Source organism: Artemia sp. Qi Xiang Cuo, chromosome 21 (genome assembly GCF_049724085.1).
Source record: "Artemia sp. Qi Xiang Cuo chromosome 21, ASM4972408v1, whole genome shotgun sequence".
Taxonomy (NCBI): Eukaryota; Metazoa; Arthropoda; class Branchiopoda; order Anostraca; family Artemiidae; genus Artemia; species Artemia sp. Qi Xiang Cuo.
Window position 1 is genome coordinate 34,606,373 of NC_142814.1, and position 10,530 is coordinate 34,616,902.

Consider the following 10,530-nt stretch of genomic DNA (forward strand, 5'->3'; position numbering starts at 1 on the left):
TGATTTAATCAACCAGCATATACTATAAGAAAAGGTATCTAATGACTTTCATGTTGACCCTTATTTAATTAGAATAGTTGCGTCTTTCCTCTCTAACAGAACGCAAGTCGTGAAATACCTGAATGTATGTTCTGATCCCCTCCCAATTTATAATGGTGTGCCCCAAGGAGCCCTCTCTGGTCCAATTTTATTTCTTACAATGATAAACAACCTTGGTGTATATTTTCCGGATAGATGGAAATTCGTCGAAGATCTAACTGTCTTAGAGACATGTTTCAAAAATTCAAAAAGCAACCCAATGGACATCTTGGAATCGATATCAGCCAAAGCTCTTGCTGATGATATGAAAGTCAACCCTTTAAAGTCAACTGTTCTTACTATTAATTTCCTTAAAACTCCTCCTTCTTTATCCTGTCCAATCCCCTTTGAAATGTCTGTTACCACTATTAGATTACTGGCCGTTACCATCTCAAGCGACTTGAAATGGGATTGTCATATTAATGACATCTTAAAACGTGCAAATGCCGCATTTTCCCTCCTTAAACTCCTTAAAAAATTTAAATGCCCTAAGTTGCACTGTTTGAGGATTTTTCTGTCATTTGTACGCCCAACCCTTGAGTACGTCTGTCCTGTTTGGCATCCTGGCATTTCCATTGAATTGTCGGACAGAATGGAGGCAGTACAAAAAAGGTGCCTAAGAATTATCTTCAATGAGGGTAAAGTACCTTATATTACCCTTCTTAGGAGAGCTAATCTTGTCACCCTTAAGGAAAGGAGAGCAAAAATTACCTTGTGTTTTGCTAACAATGCCCTTCATAACATTCGAACAGCTCTTCTTTTCTCGGGTCAATATTCACCTCTTCGACCCCGCCTCCCACGTTCTGTGTCAACAAAAATCCCCCTTCTTGCCCAATAAGATTTTACTACTACTACTACTAACAACTCATCGCAGCACCAAGCCACCTGAGGCCAACACAGCTACGCACGCTCCTCCTCCACCCCAATCTATTCAAAGCCTCCTTTTTACACCCGCCCACGAAGTTCTCATTTCCTTTAAATCTTTCTTTATGACGTCCTCCCACCCCAGACGGGGACGACCTGCTTTCCGTTTAGCCCTAGATGGTTGGCCGAAAAGAACAATCTTCGGCAATCTGTCATCCTTCATCCGCACAACATGCCCTAACCACCTCAACCTTTCTTTCATTATAGACCTAGAAAGCGGTATTGAACCACATTTTTCGTATAGCCTATTGTTTGAAATATGGTCAGTCAGCCGGGTACCCAGAACAATCCTTAAGCAATTTCTCTGGGAAACATCTAGCAAATCTTCATCCGCTTTTCGGAGCGTCCATGCTTCAGAGCCATATTTGACCACTGTCATCACTGTAGCTTCTAAGATTCTAATCTTGGTTTGTAGATTTATCTTCCTATTCTTCCTGACTTTTTTTAACTGTGAAAAAACACCCTGAGCCTTGGCTATTCTACTTTTAACATCTTCACTGCTCCCACCATCTTTACTAATAATACTACCAAGGTAAGTAAAGCTGCCCACCTGATCAATCTTTTCATTACCCAACGTCACCTTTTCATCTTCACTTATTCCTAGCCTTAGTGACTTAGTCTTCCTAACATTAATTTTCAAACCAATACTAGCACCCTGAACTCGCAAAACCTCATTCATTTTACTCACACTTTCGTCTAGGATGATTAAATCATCAGCATAATCTAAGTCCAGGAGACATTTTCTTCCCCATTTGATTCCGTGATCTCCCATTGCCTTTCCTGTGCTCCTTAAGACAAAGTCCATCAAAATAATCCATATAAGGGGGAATAGAACATAACACTGCTTAACTCCTGATTTGACACAAAACCAGCTGCTAACTTCATTTCTTACCTTATTCGCAGCAGTGTTACCCTGGTACATAACATTAATAACATTGTTATGTTTGTCTGGTAAACCATACAATGATAAGACCTTTACTAAAGCCCCTCTATCAACAGAATTGAACGCTTGCTCATAATCTATAAAACTGAGGACCAAAGGTGTTTGGAAACTCCGGCACTTCTCAATTATTAACCTAAGAGTGAAAATTTGATCAACACATCCTCTACCTTTTCTAAAACCACACTGCTCTTCTTTTAAAACTTTGTCTACGGCATCTCTCAGTCTAAAAAGTATCATTTTACTAAGCAATTTGCTACCTACAGAGACCAGACTAATGCCACGATAATTACCACATTCACTTTTATCACCTTTCTTATAAAGTGGCTTAATTAAGGTTTTCTTAAAATCGTTAGGTACTGCCCCTTTTTCAAAAATCATATTCATAATCTTCAATAACTTATTTCTAACCTCAGAGCCACCATATTTAAGAAACTCATTTTCTACCCTATCAGCACCTGGAGTCTTATTATTCTTTAATCCTTTTAGTACTGTTGCTAATTCCTCCTCACAAAACAAATCTTCCTTCAGATCCAAGGTATCACAAACTTTTTCATTTTCCTCTATATTTTTTCCTGAAACTCTATCTCGGTTAAGCAAATTCTCAAAATGTTCGGCCCATCTCGCTTTAGCTTTTTCCTTATCGCTAATTGCCACCCCATTCCTATCTTTAACTCGGACAAGTCCGGATTGACTACTACCTCTCAATTTGTTAACGTGCCAGTACAATATTTTACTATCATGCCGTCTAGCTGCATCTTCTAAATCCTCGGCAATTTTATCCATGGCCTCCACTTCACACCTCCTTAGTTCATTTTTCAATGCTTTCTCCACTTTCTTTACATTTCTTTTGTTTTCATGCGATCTATCACTCAGATAATTTTTGTACAAGTCCTTTCTCCTTTCTATTAAACATAAAGCTTCTTCACTAATATTCTTAGCTGCAGTTCTAGCTTTCTTCCTAATACACCTTCAGCAACTTCACAAATTATTTTTCTAAAATTATTCCAACCATCTTACAAATTATCAAATTTTAAACTCGAGTTTAGTATTCAAGTGTTCCTGGAAAGTTTCTCTCAAATTCTCATCCTGGAGTCTACTAACATCATAACTTCCAGGGAGGTAATTACCCTTCCGATATTTCAGCTTTAAATTAACCCTTGACACTACTAGATGGTGATCTTTACTTTTAACATCAATGTTTGTTAGTCACCAACTAACTTAAATTTACGTTTTAATTTTACTTTATCTCCTTGTTAATTTTACGAGTTTTCGTTTTTTTTGGCATTTTTGCTGACTTGACATTGGCCTTCTAATTTTATAAGTTTAATTTGTTTTTGTTTTTAACATTTTTACGCATTTGACATTTACTCTTTTATAATTTCCTGTTGTTTTTTTATTGTTTGTTTTTCTTTTTCTTTTTTTAGCTTTATTTGACGCTAAAGTGCGAATTCGGCCCTTTTGGGCTTGTGTCAGCCGTTTTTCAGCAATAAATCTTTTCTTATCTTATGCCATTATAATTATATATTATAATTATATATTATGCCATATTATAATTATTATGGTTTGGCATAATTATTAGGTTTTGGCTGTTTTAATAGCACAGGAAAAGGGAAAACAAAACTTGTGATTGAATTCCTATCACTTTTGACTATTACAAAGGGTCAAAACTTTTGACCTTTTCAATTTTCAATCGAATGAGTCCCTTTCAAAGTTTCTAAGACAACTTCTTCTGCGCCCCGGTTAAAAAAATAATAATAATAATACATTGTGCCAACATCATTCTTTACTTCGGCAGTGCTATCGCGCAGATGTTGCAAGGAAAGATTTATATGAAATAAGAACATCCTTTGATGGTCTAAAGAGTTAGACTTTGAATAGGTTGGAACGCAGAAGGAGTGGGGGTAGTGTCGTAGTGGCGTTGGCCTCAGGTGGTTTGGTGTTGCACTGCCTTGTAGCAGCAGCTGCAGTAGTTGAATAATTGGCAAATTTAATGATTCACAGCCCTTCCCTCAAAGGAAAGGGGTTCATGTCATCTCCAGATACATGGTTGTTGGACCTTTTAACTAAGCAGAACGACAGTGCTATATCAAAATTTTAATCAGATGCCTTTGGGGAAAAATGGCGTTTGAAAGATGCCTGTCCCGATCCCACAATCTTCTACGACCTTTGGTTTGAAACTATAACCTCCAAGAAAAACAAAAACAAATAAATGCTCATCCGCATTCCTCTTTTAGGAAAAAAAGTCATTTTCCTCATTTCCCCGACAAGGGAAAAAATTCTCTCTATCGAAAATTTCTCCACACAGAAATCTCCTCCTCTGAAACAAAATATTTATATGCTTCCCTACAACCAAGAGCCTATTAAATGTAAATAATTGGCAAATTTTCTTAACTTACAGCCCTTTTCTAAGGGACTGTGAAGCTCATGTCATCCCCAGAAGCATGACTACCAAACCTTTAAACTATGCTGAACAAAATGTATAGATAAAAATTTTGATCAGATTACTTGGGGGGAAAAGGGGGTATGGAAAGGGGGCTAGTTTCGCTCACATCTTTTTGATAACATAAAAAGGGCATTATATATTTTAATTTTTCTTGAAAATATCCCTCTCCCCATCTTCTTGGACCTTTGGTTTGATAAGATCACCCCTGGAAAAAATTGCCGAAACCCTTATCCTTGATCATTTTCTGGCTTAAAATTCCAAATACCTACTTTTTGTAAATAGGACCTTAAAACTTCTAAAATAGGGCTGTCTAATGCGCTGAATCTGATTGTGTGATTTTATTTGAGATTCATCAACTTTGTGGGTGTGGTTCCTCTCTCATCAAAAAATCAGACATATTTTCTCGGGCTATTAGCATTTGATAGGTAACATTAAACTTAATGACTTTTATATATTTGAAATCAGCATCATTATCAAAATTCCATCTTTTATAGTTTTGTTATAGTTTCGGTTATTATTGCAGCAAGTCGTTCCTTGCCTAGAGTTTATTTACCATGAACTGTTTGATAAAATATGAGAACAGTTCAAGCTAATTATTTATCAATTATTTTATTTTTATTTTCAAAAGAAAAAGATACAACCCAGCAGGGACGTACGCAGGGAGGATTTGGCTCCTCTCTAAGAGTTTCCCCCCAAAAATTGTTTTCTGAATTTCTTGGTACTTCTCATTCAAAAGAGCAAATTTATATTTAGTGGCCCCCTCTTTCCCAAAATAATGCAGCGTATTTATCACCAAAATAGTTTTCTGGACATCATGACAGTAAACATTTATTCACAATTACAAACTAGCACAAATCAACAAAAAGACAACTTACTTTGCCTTTTCTAGAAACCAAGCTTTGGCCGAGTTATTTCTTGTATTATTTCTGTGTAATAAAAGTTTCAGATGCAACGTAGATACAACGTAGTTTCCAGGTTAACCTTTGCCAGGGTCGGTGCCAAATGAGTGCTATCAATACCTGATACAAAGTGAACACGACGGTCAACAGCAAATGCTTTGAGAGCTGTGGTAAGGGAATCCTGAAAAATATAGAATTCAAGAAATATTATTGTCCTCCAAACTATAGATCCTAAGTAGAATCGCAAGAATCTATAGAAAATAAAACAGTTTGGGCCAATCATTTTCAATATTTCAGCAAATGTACTGAGAAATAATCCTAATGACTAGGATTAATACAATGGTAATACAGGATAATAGGTAATACAATGAATAGCGTGATTTTCATTGAGTATACGATATTTCAAGTGTTGTTTCTTGGGGTTTAGGGGGGAGGTACCTAGGTTAGGTTAGCTTACGTTAGTTTACGTTATGATATATGCTAAGCTTTACCCGTATACTTCCGATCTAAGCTACTTCTTGTTTACTTGAAACTAGCAACAAGGTAGTATAGTCAACTTTTGTCACTTCGCCCATATGCTCGGTTCTTTGGCCCCATTAGGTTCCATTACATTCTGCACCTCTTATCATAACGTGACATAGCCTTCGCTAGGGTGTCACCCAATCTTTCAGCCTTGGCAAACTTCATAATATTCTTTTCTACTTTTTTCTACTTTTTCAACTTTCTACTATTTCTACTTCAACATTATTTTCTACTATTCACCGTGTTGCTGATAAGATTTTTCTTGTCAATTCTGGAATGGAGTCAAGCTTATTCAGTTTTTGGCCTATATCTCCCAATCTATTTAAAAAAAACTCATATTTTAAATAATTTGATTCATTGAATAATGTCATATGAAACACTTTATAGTTATTACTATTATAACTACCAACAAATCTAGTATTAGAAGTTGGTGGTCATAATTTCACGAGTCGTAAGTATCTAGCAACTTGGAGCAATAGTAACCTGAACTCCAAATACCAGGATTTTTATAGCAATAGATGTGTCAAAAGGATTCACTTTTTACGCTGATTCCAAATATGTTTAACTCATTAAGTTTAATGTTATTTATTAAAATCAACGAGCCAGAGAATATTTGCCTGATTTTCAAAAAGGGAAGAAAACACCACCAAAAAGTCCAGCGATCTTTCTGAGACTCATATAATCAGATTTTGCATGTCAAAGAGCCTTGCTGTTGAGGTTTCAAGTTACTATCTACAAAAATACATGATTTCTATTTTTCTTGCCAGAAGAAACATCACGGAATATTTTTTGTTAGTTTTTTTTCCCATGGGTAATCGTATATAATCAGTGATCCAAGAAGATCAGGACAGGCCTCATTTGAACAAAAATCCAAAGCTATAATGCCCTTTTTAAGTGACCAAAAACATTGAAGGGCAACCATCCCCTCCAACGCCCCTCTTATCCCAAAAGAATCGATGAAATCTTTGAGATAGCCATTGATTAAACATACCTGAAAGGTCCAATGTTTATACGTTTGGGGATGACATGACCCCCATGGTCTGTAGGGAAAGGGCTATAAGCTAAATGTTTCAAGTAGATTCTACTGTAGATGTTTCAAGCTCCTTTTTACAAAATTTGCAATTTGCAATTTGTCAGGAAAAAAGTCACAGATACCTGTTTTTTCCCATAAGTAATCGTTTCGAAACCATACTCCTAGAAGTTTGAGAGAGGGCCTACTCAAACGGAAGTTCAAAGTTCTAGTTGACTTATTAATTGGCCAGTAAGATTGGATTGCAACGCCCTCCTTCCCACGCCCTTTTTCAATCAAGAAAATTGAATCAAATTCGAGATATTCATTTTGTTCAGCATTAAATTTAGGTCCAATAATCATGTCTTCGGAAATGAATTATAGAGTTGGTATTGAAAAATATATGAAAACTTGGGGGGGCATTTTCTGAAGGTAATTTTCCTCTCAGGGGGTTGTTTTTTCATAAACTGATTTAAAAAACGATCAGAAAAAGGATAAAACACAAGTTTTTCAACTGATATTAAAGAGCAAGATTTTTCAGCCCAAATTGTCTGCGTAGTACATACAGTCCCAGATTTAGAGAAAAGGACGTGCTTTCTCTCTGTTTCTTAAGAACGGATTAATACTTCATTATTTTTAACTGTTCCTTTTCTTAGTAAATAAAATATTCGGGCAAGATTGTTTTTCGTTCTTACCTTTAAAATTTTTTTTTCAATTACTTATCTTTATATTTACAAGCCTTTAAAAATGTATCTTCTTGAGCATGCTGTGGTTTAGGTCACTTTTTAATTGGAAAGTAATTGGTTGATTTAGATAGGAAAAAGAAAGACCCTTGCATTCCATCTCAAATTAGGAATCAATATTTTTTCGCCAGAAGTAAAATTATTGCTGCTTACAAGAAGTTTTAAATATTTTGTCAACTAGCGATTGAACCTGTCAGTAGACAGTCATAAAATAGAAAGAAAGCAGGACATACTCTTTTGAGACCACCAAAGAATTTTCTTTCAATTGTGTTCACTCATACAAAAATCATTCTTACGCCTCAAACAATCCTTTCCTTATCCTCATCCTTCTTTTAATCAAATCCTGAATCTTATCTTGATCTCTCCCAGTCGTCAAACAAAACACCATGTCCTTAAAAAACTATCTCCCCAATTGGTGCCTTTTTAATGAAGCTACCTGACTGTTTACAATCTCTTTAAAGAAATATATTCGCTTGCCTTCAGGCTTCAGGCGAAAGCAGTTCAGATACCGTTGTAAAAGATGACTTTAATCACAATACTAATTGCCTTAGAGATACGGACAGTTACTTAACCAATTTAGTAGGAAAGGCAATTATTGTTACACTATATAAAAATGATAGTCGCCTTTTTTCAACACTGTAATTACATGGCAAAAATTATTTTGCGCCAAAACCTGTAATTTGTATATCTATGGAAAATTTATGGAAAAAGAATGTTGTCTATTCTCTCTAGCTCTAGAAAGACTATCATCCCAGTTAATTTATTCTGTATACCCACATAAATACTGCAGGTTTTAAAAGATACCTTTCTTGGAGTCTTTTCATTGAAAATACCTCTTTTTTCTACTGAAGCTCACTGTCTTATTATTTCCCGTTTTTCAATTTTTTTTTGTTTCATTTAATTTTAAATGTGCTAAATTGTATTATTTAATACTTAATTGTACTAAATAAATGATTATTTAATTGTAAATGTTCATTTGGTGGCCAAAGACTAGTAATCAAATATAAAATCAAACTTTTGTAGAGAATAATAGAGTGACCTGAGATTGAATTTGATGAATAAAAAATGAATTAAAGGTAACAAGGTGCATCAGAAATTTCACAAAACCTCAAAAAAGTTTTTGTAATCTGGTGTGTATTGTGTGTGGGGTGCGAGGTCCGTCCTCTGATCACTTTTAATCTTAAAAAGGGAGCTAGAACTTCTGATTACCAATCAGGTATACTTGTACTTACTTATTTGTACTTGTTGCACGTTCAAGCCACATGAGCCCCCTCCAAAGTTCTTACGACTACCCTTTCCATAAAAACCTTATATGCCCCCAGTGCATAACTTACAACCCTTGCCCTGAGGGCTGTGGGGGGTTGTGTGTATTTTTATACTGCATTTGATTATGCAATCATATTTTATTTACAACCCATATTTTTGCGTAATGGTCATGTAGAGATAGTCTTATTAAGTAAATTAAAATAGGATAACAAATTTGTTAGATTCGGCCCAGGGTAGAGTATTAGGAGCTAGGCACTTGCCTATTTTTTACGATGTTAGTAAAATTTTACGTAAACTATACGAATTATGACAAGCTATAATTTTTGTTTTCTTTTTCTTCTCTACCCGTGCATTGAGCGAGTGATTTATTGTCAAGAAGTTTTCTAGGAACACCCAGAGGGAGGAGGTTACCAGGGTTGAACCCCCTATCTTTGTTGTTAATATTCTTTTGAAACTAATCTTGAAACCTTCATAAAGTTTTTCTTTTCTTTTCCTTCTATGCTAGTGAATTGACTCAGCAAGTTACTGTCAAAAACTTTTCTGAGAGCACCCATAGGGTTCTCAGAAAAGTTGACCATTGGTAATTTGGTTCGTGCCACTTTGGATGCAAGCTCACGATAGCAGCTTACTAGTTTCAAAGCCAAAGGCATCCAAAGTTGGGGTAACCGTTTTTTGCTTCTGCTCCCCTGATAAACAGTTTCGGTTTCGGCAGGTCTCTTGGATATACTGTTTAGATGGAGGCACCAACATTTGTGTTATATTGTTTAATTGATTTTCATAAGTATCAAATTTACCATAAGCAAAATTAGCAATCAGTACCACTGTTTTCAGATCCCTTAAAACTTGAGGGTACAAAAACCAGGAACAAAGTTGAGTTTTAATAACTTCCATTTTTTACGATTGTTGTCTCTTTTCGCGAATCTTAAATGGCGGAATAAACTAAAATACAATAGTTTTGTAAAATCAAATTGAAAGTACAACATCAAATATTTAGACCAAAAGAAAGTGACATCTCTATGTGAGGGGGGTCATCGCAATCCCCAGTCCCATGCTCTTGGCACTAAAGCTTTACTATTAAGTAACTGAAAAAAAAATGGCTAACAATTTTTGCAAAAAAAAAAAATAACATACGCTTGGCTACTATAAGACTTTTAACAGCACTAGCAATTACATTTGGAAAGAAAAGTAAACAGAGAAGCTAATGGTATCTATTTTTCATAAGCCCCAACCCAAAATCAACCAAAGTAGGACTTACTAAACAACTGGGATGCCCTTCACCTAATGTTCACTTCACAAGAACTCGAATCAGACTAGCACATTATATGAACGAACAAAAAGAAGAAACAAAAGAAAAATTGTTTCATTCAAACTCGTTTAACCTGGCTTTTCAAAGATGCATACTTTTATTTCATGTTTTAATCTCCCCAGCGACCTTATCTTAAACCTTGTCTTGAAATTAAACTTTTATAATCTCTTGACTCTGTTAGCTGCATATATTTAAACTGGTAGGATCTGTGCTAGACTGATTAAACTGATTAACCTAATCTAATTAAACTGAGTAAGATTTTTTTTTCTGGCTATTAAAGTATGAATTTGTCTTCAAGGAGAAGAGGGGGGGTGGCTTTAGGAGTCAGGACAAAGTATATTTTGCTGAGGCTCAGAAGGGATACTGTACTTCTTAAGTACATTTTTTACACTTCAAC

The 10,530-nt window shown here is 35.4% G+C and overlaps 1 protein-coding gene across 2 annotated transcripts in view; it reads right to left on the reverse strand.

Annotated features, from left to right (window-relative positions):
• Positions 1–10,177, reverse strand: part of LOC148939475 (zinc finger matrin-type protein 2-like) — a 43,056-nt gene extending 32,879 nt beyond the window's left edge. For both annotated transcript variants that reach the window (XM_089106977.1, XM_089106976.1), the window contains exons 1-2: positions 10,083–10,177; positions 5,264–5,468 (exon numbers count right to left, since the gene is read on the reverse strand). The gene's annotated coding sequence lies outside the window, so the exon portion shown is untranslated. The remainder of the gene's footprint in view (positions 1–5,263; positions 5,469–10,082) is intronic.
• Positions 10,178–10,530: the final 353 nt, after the last annotated feature.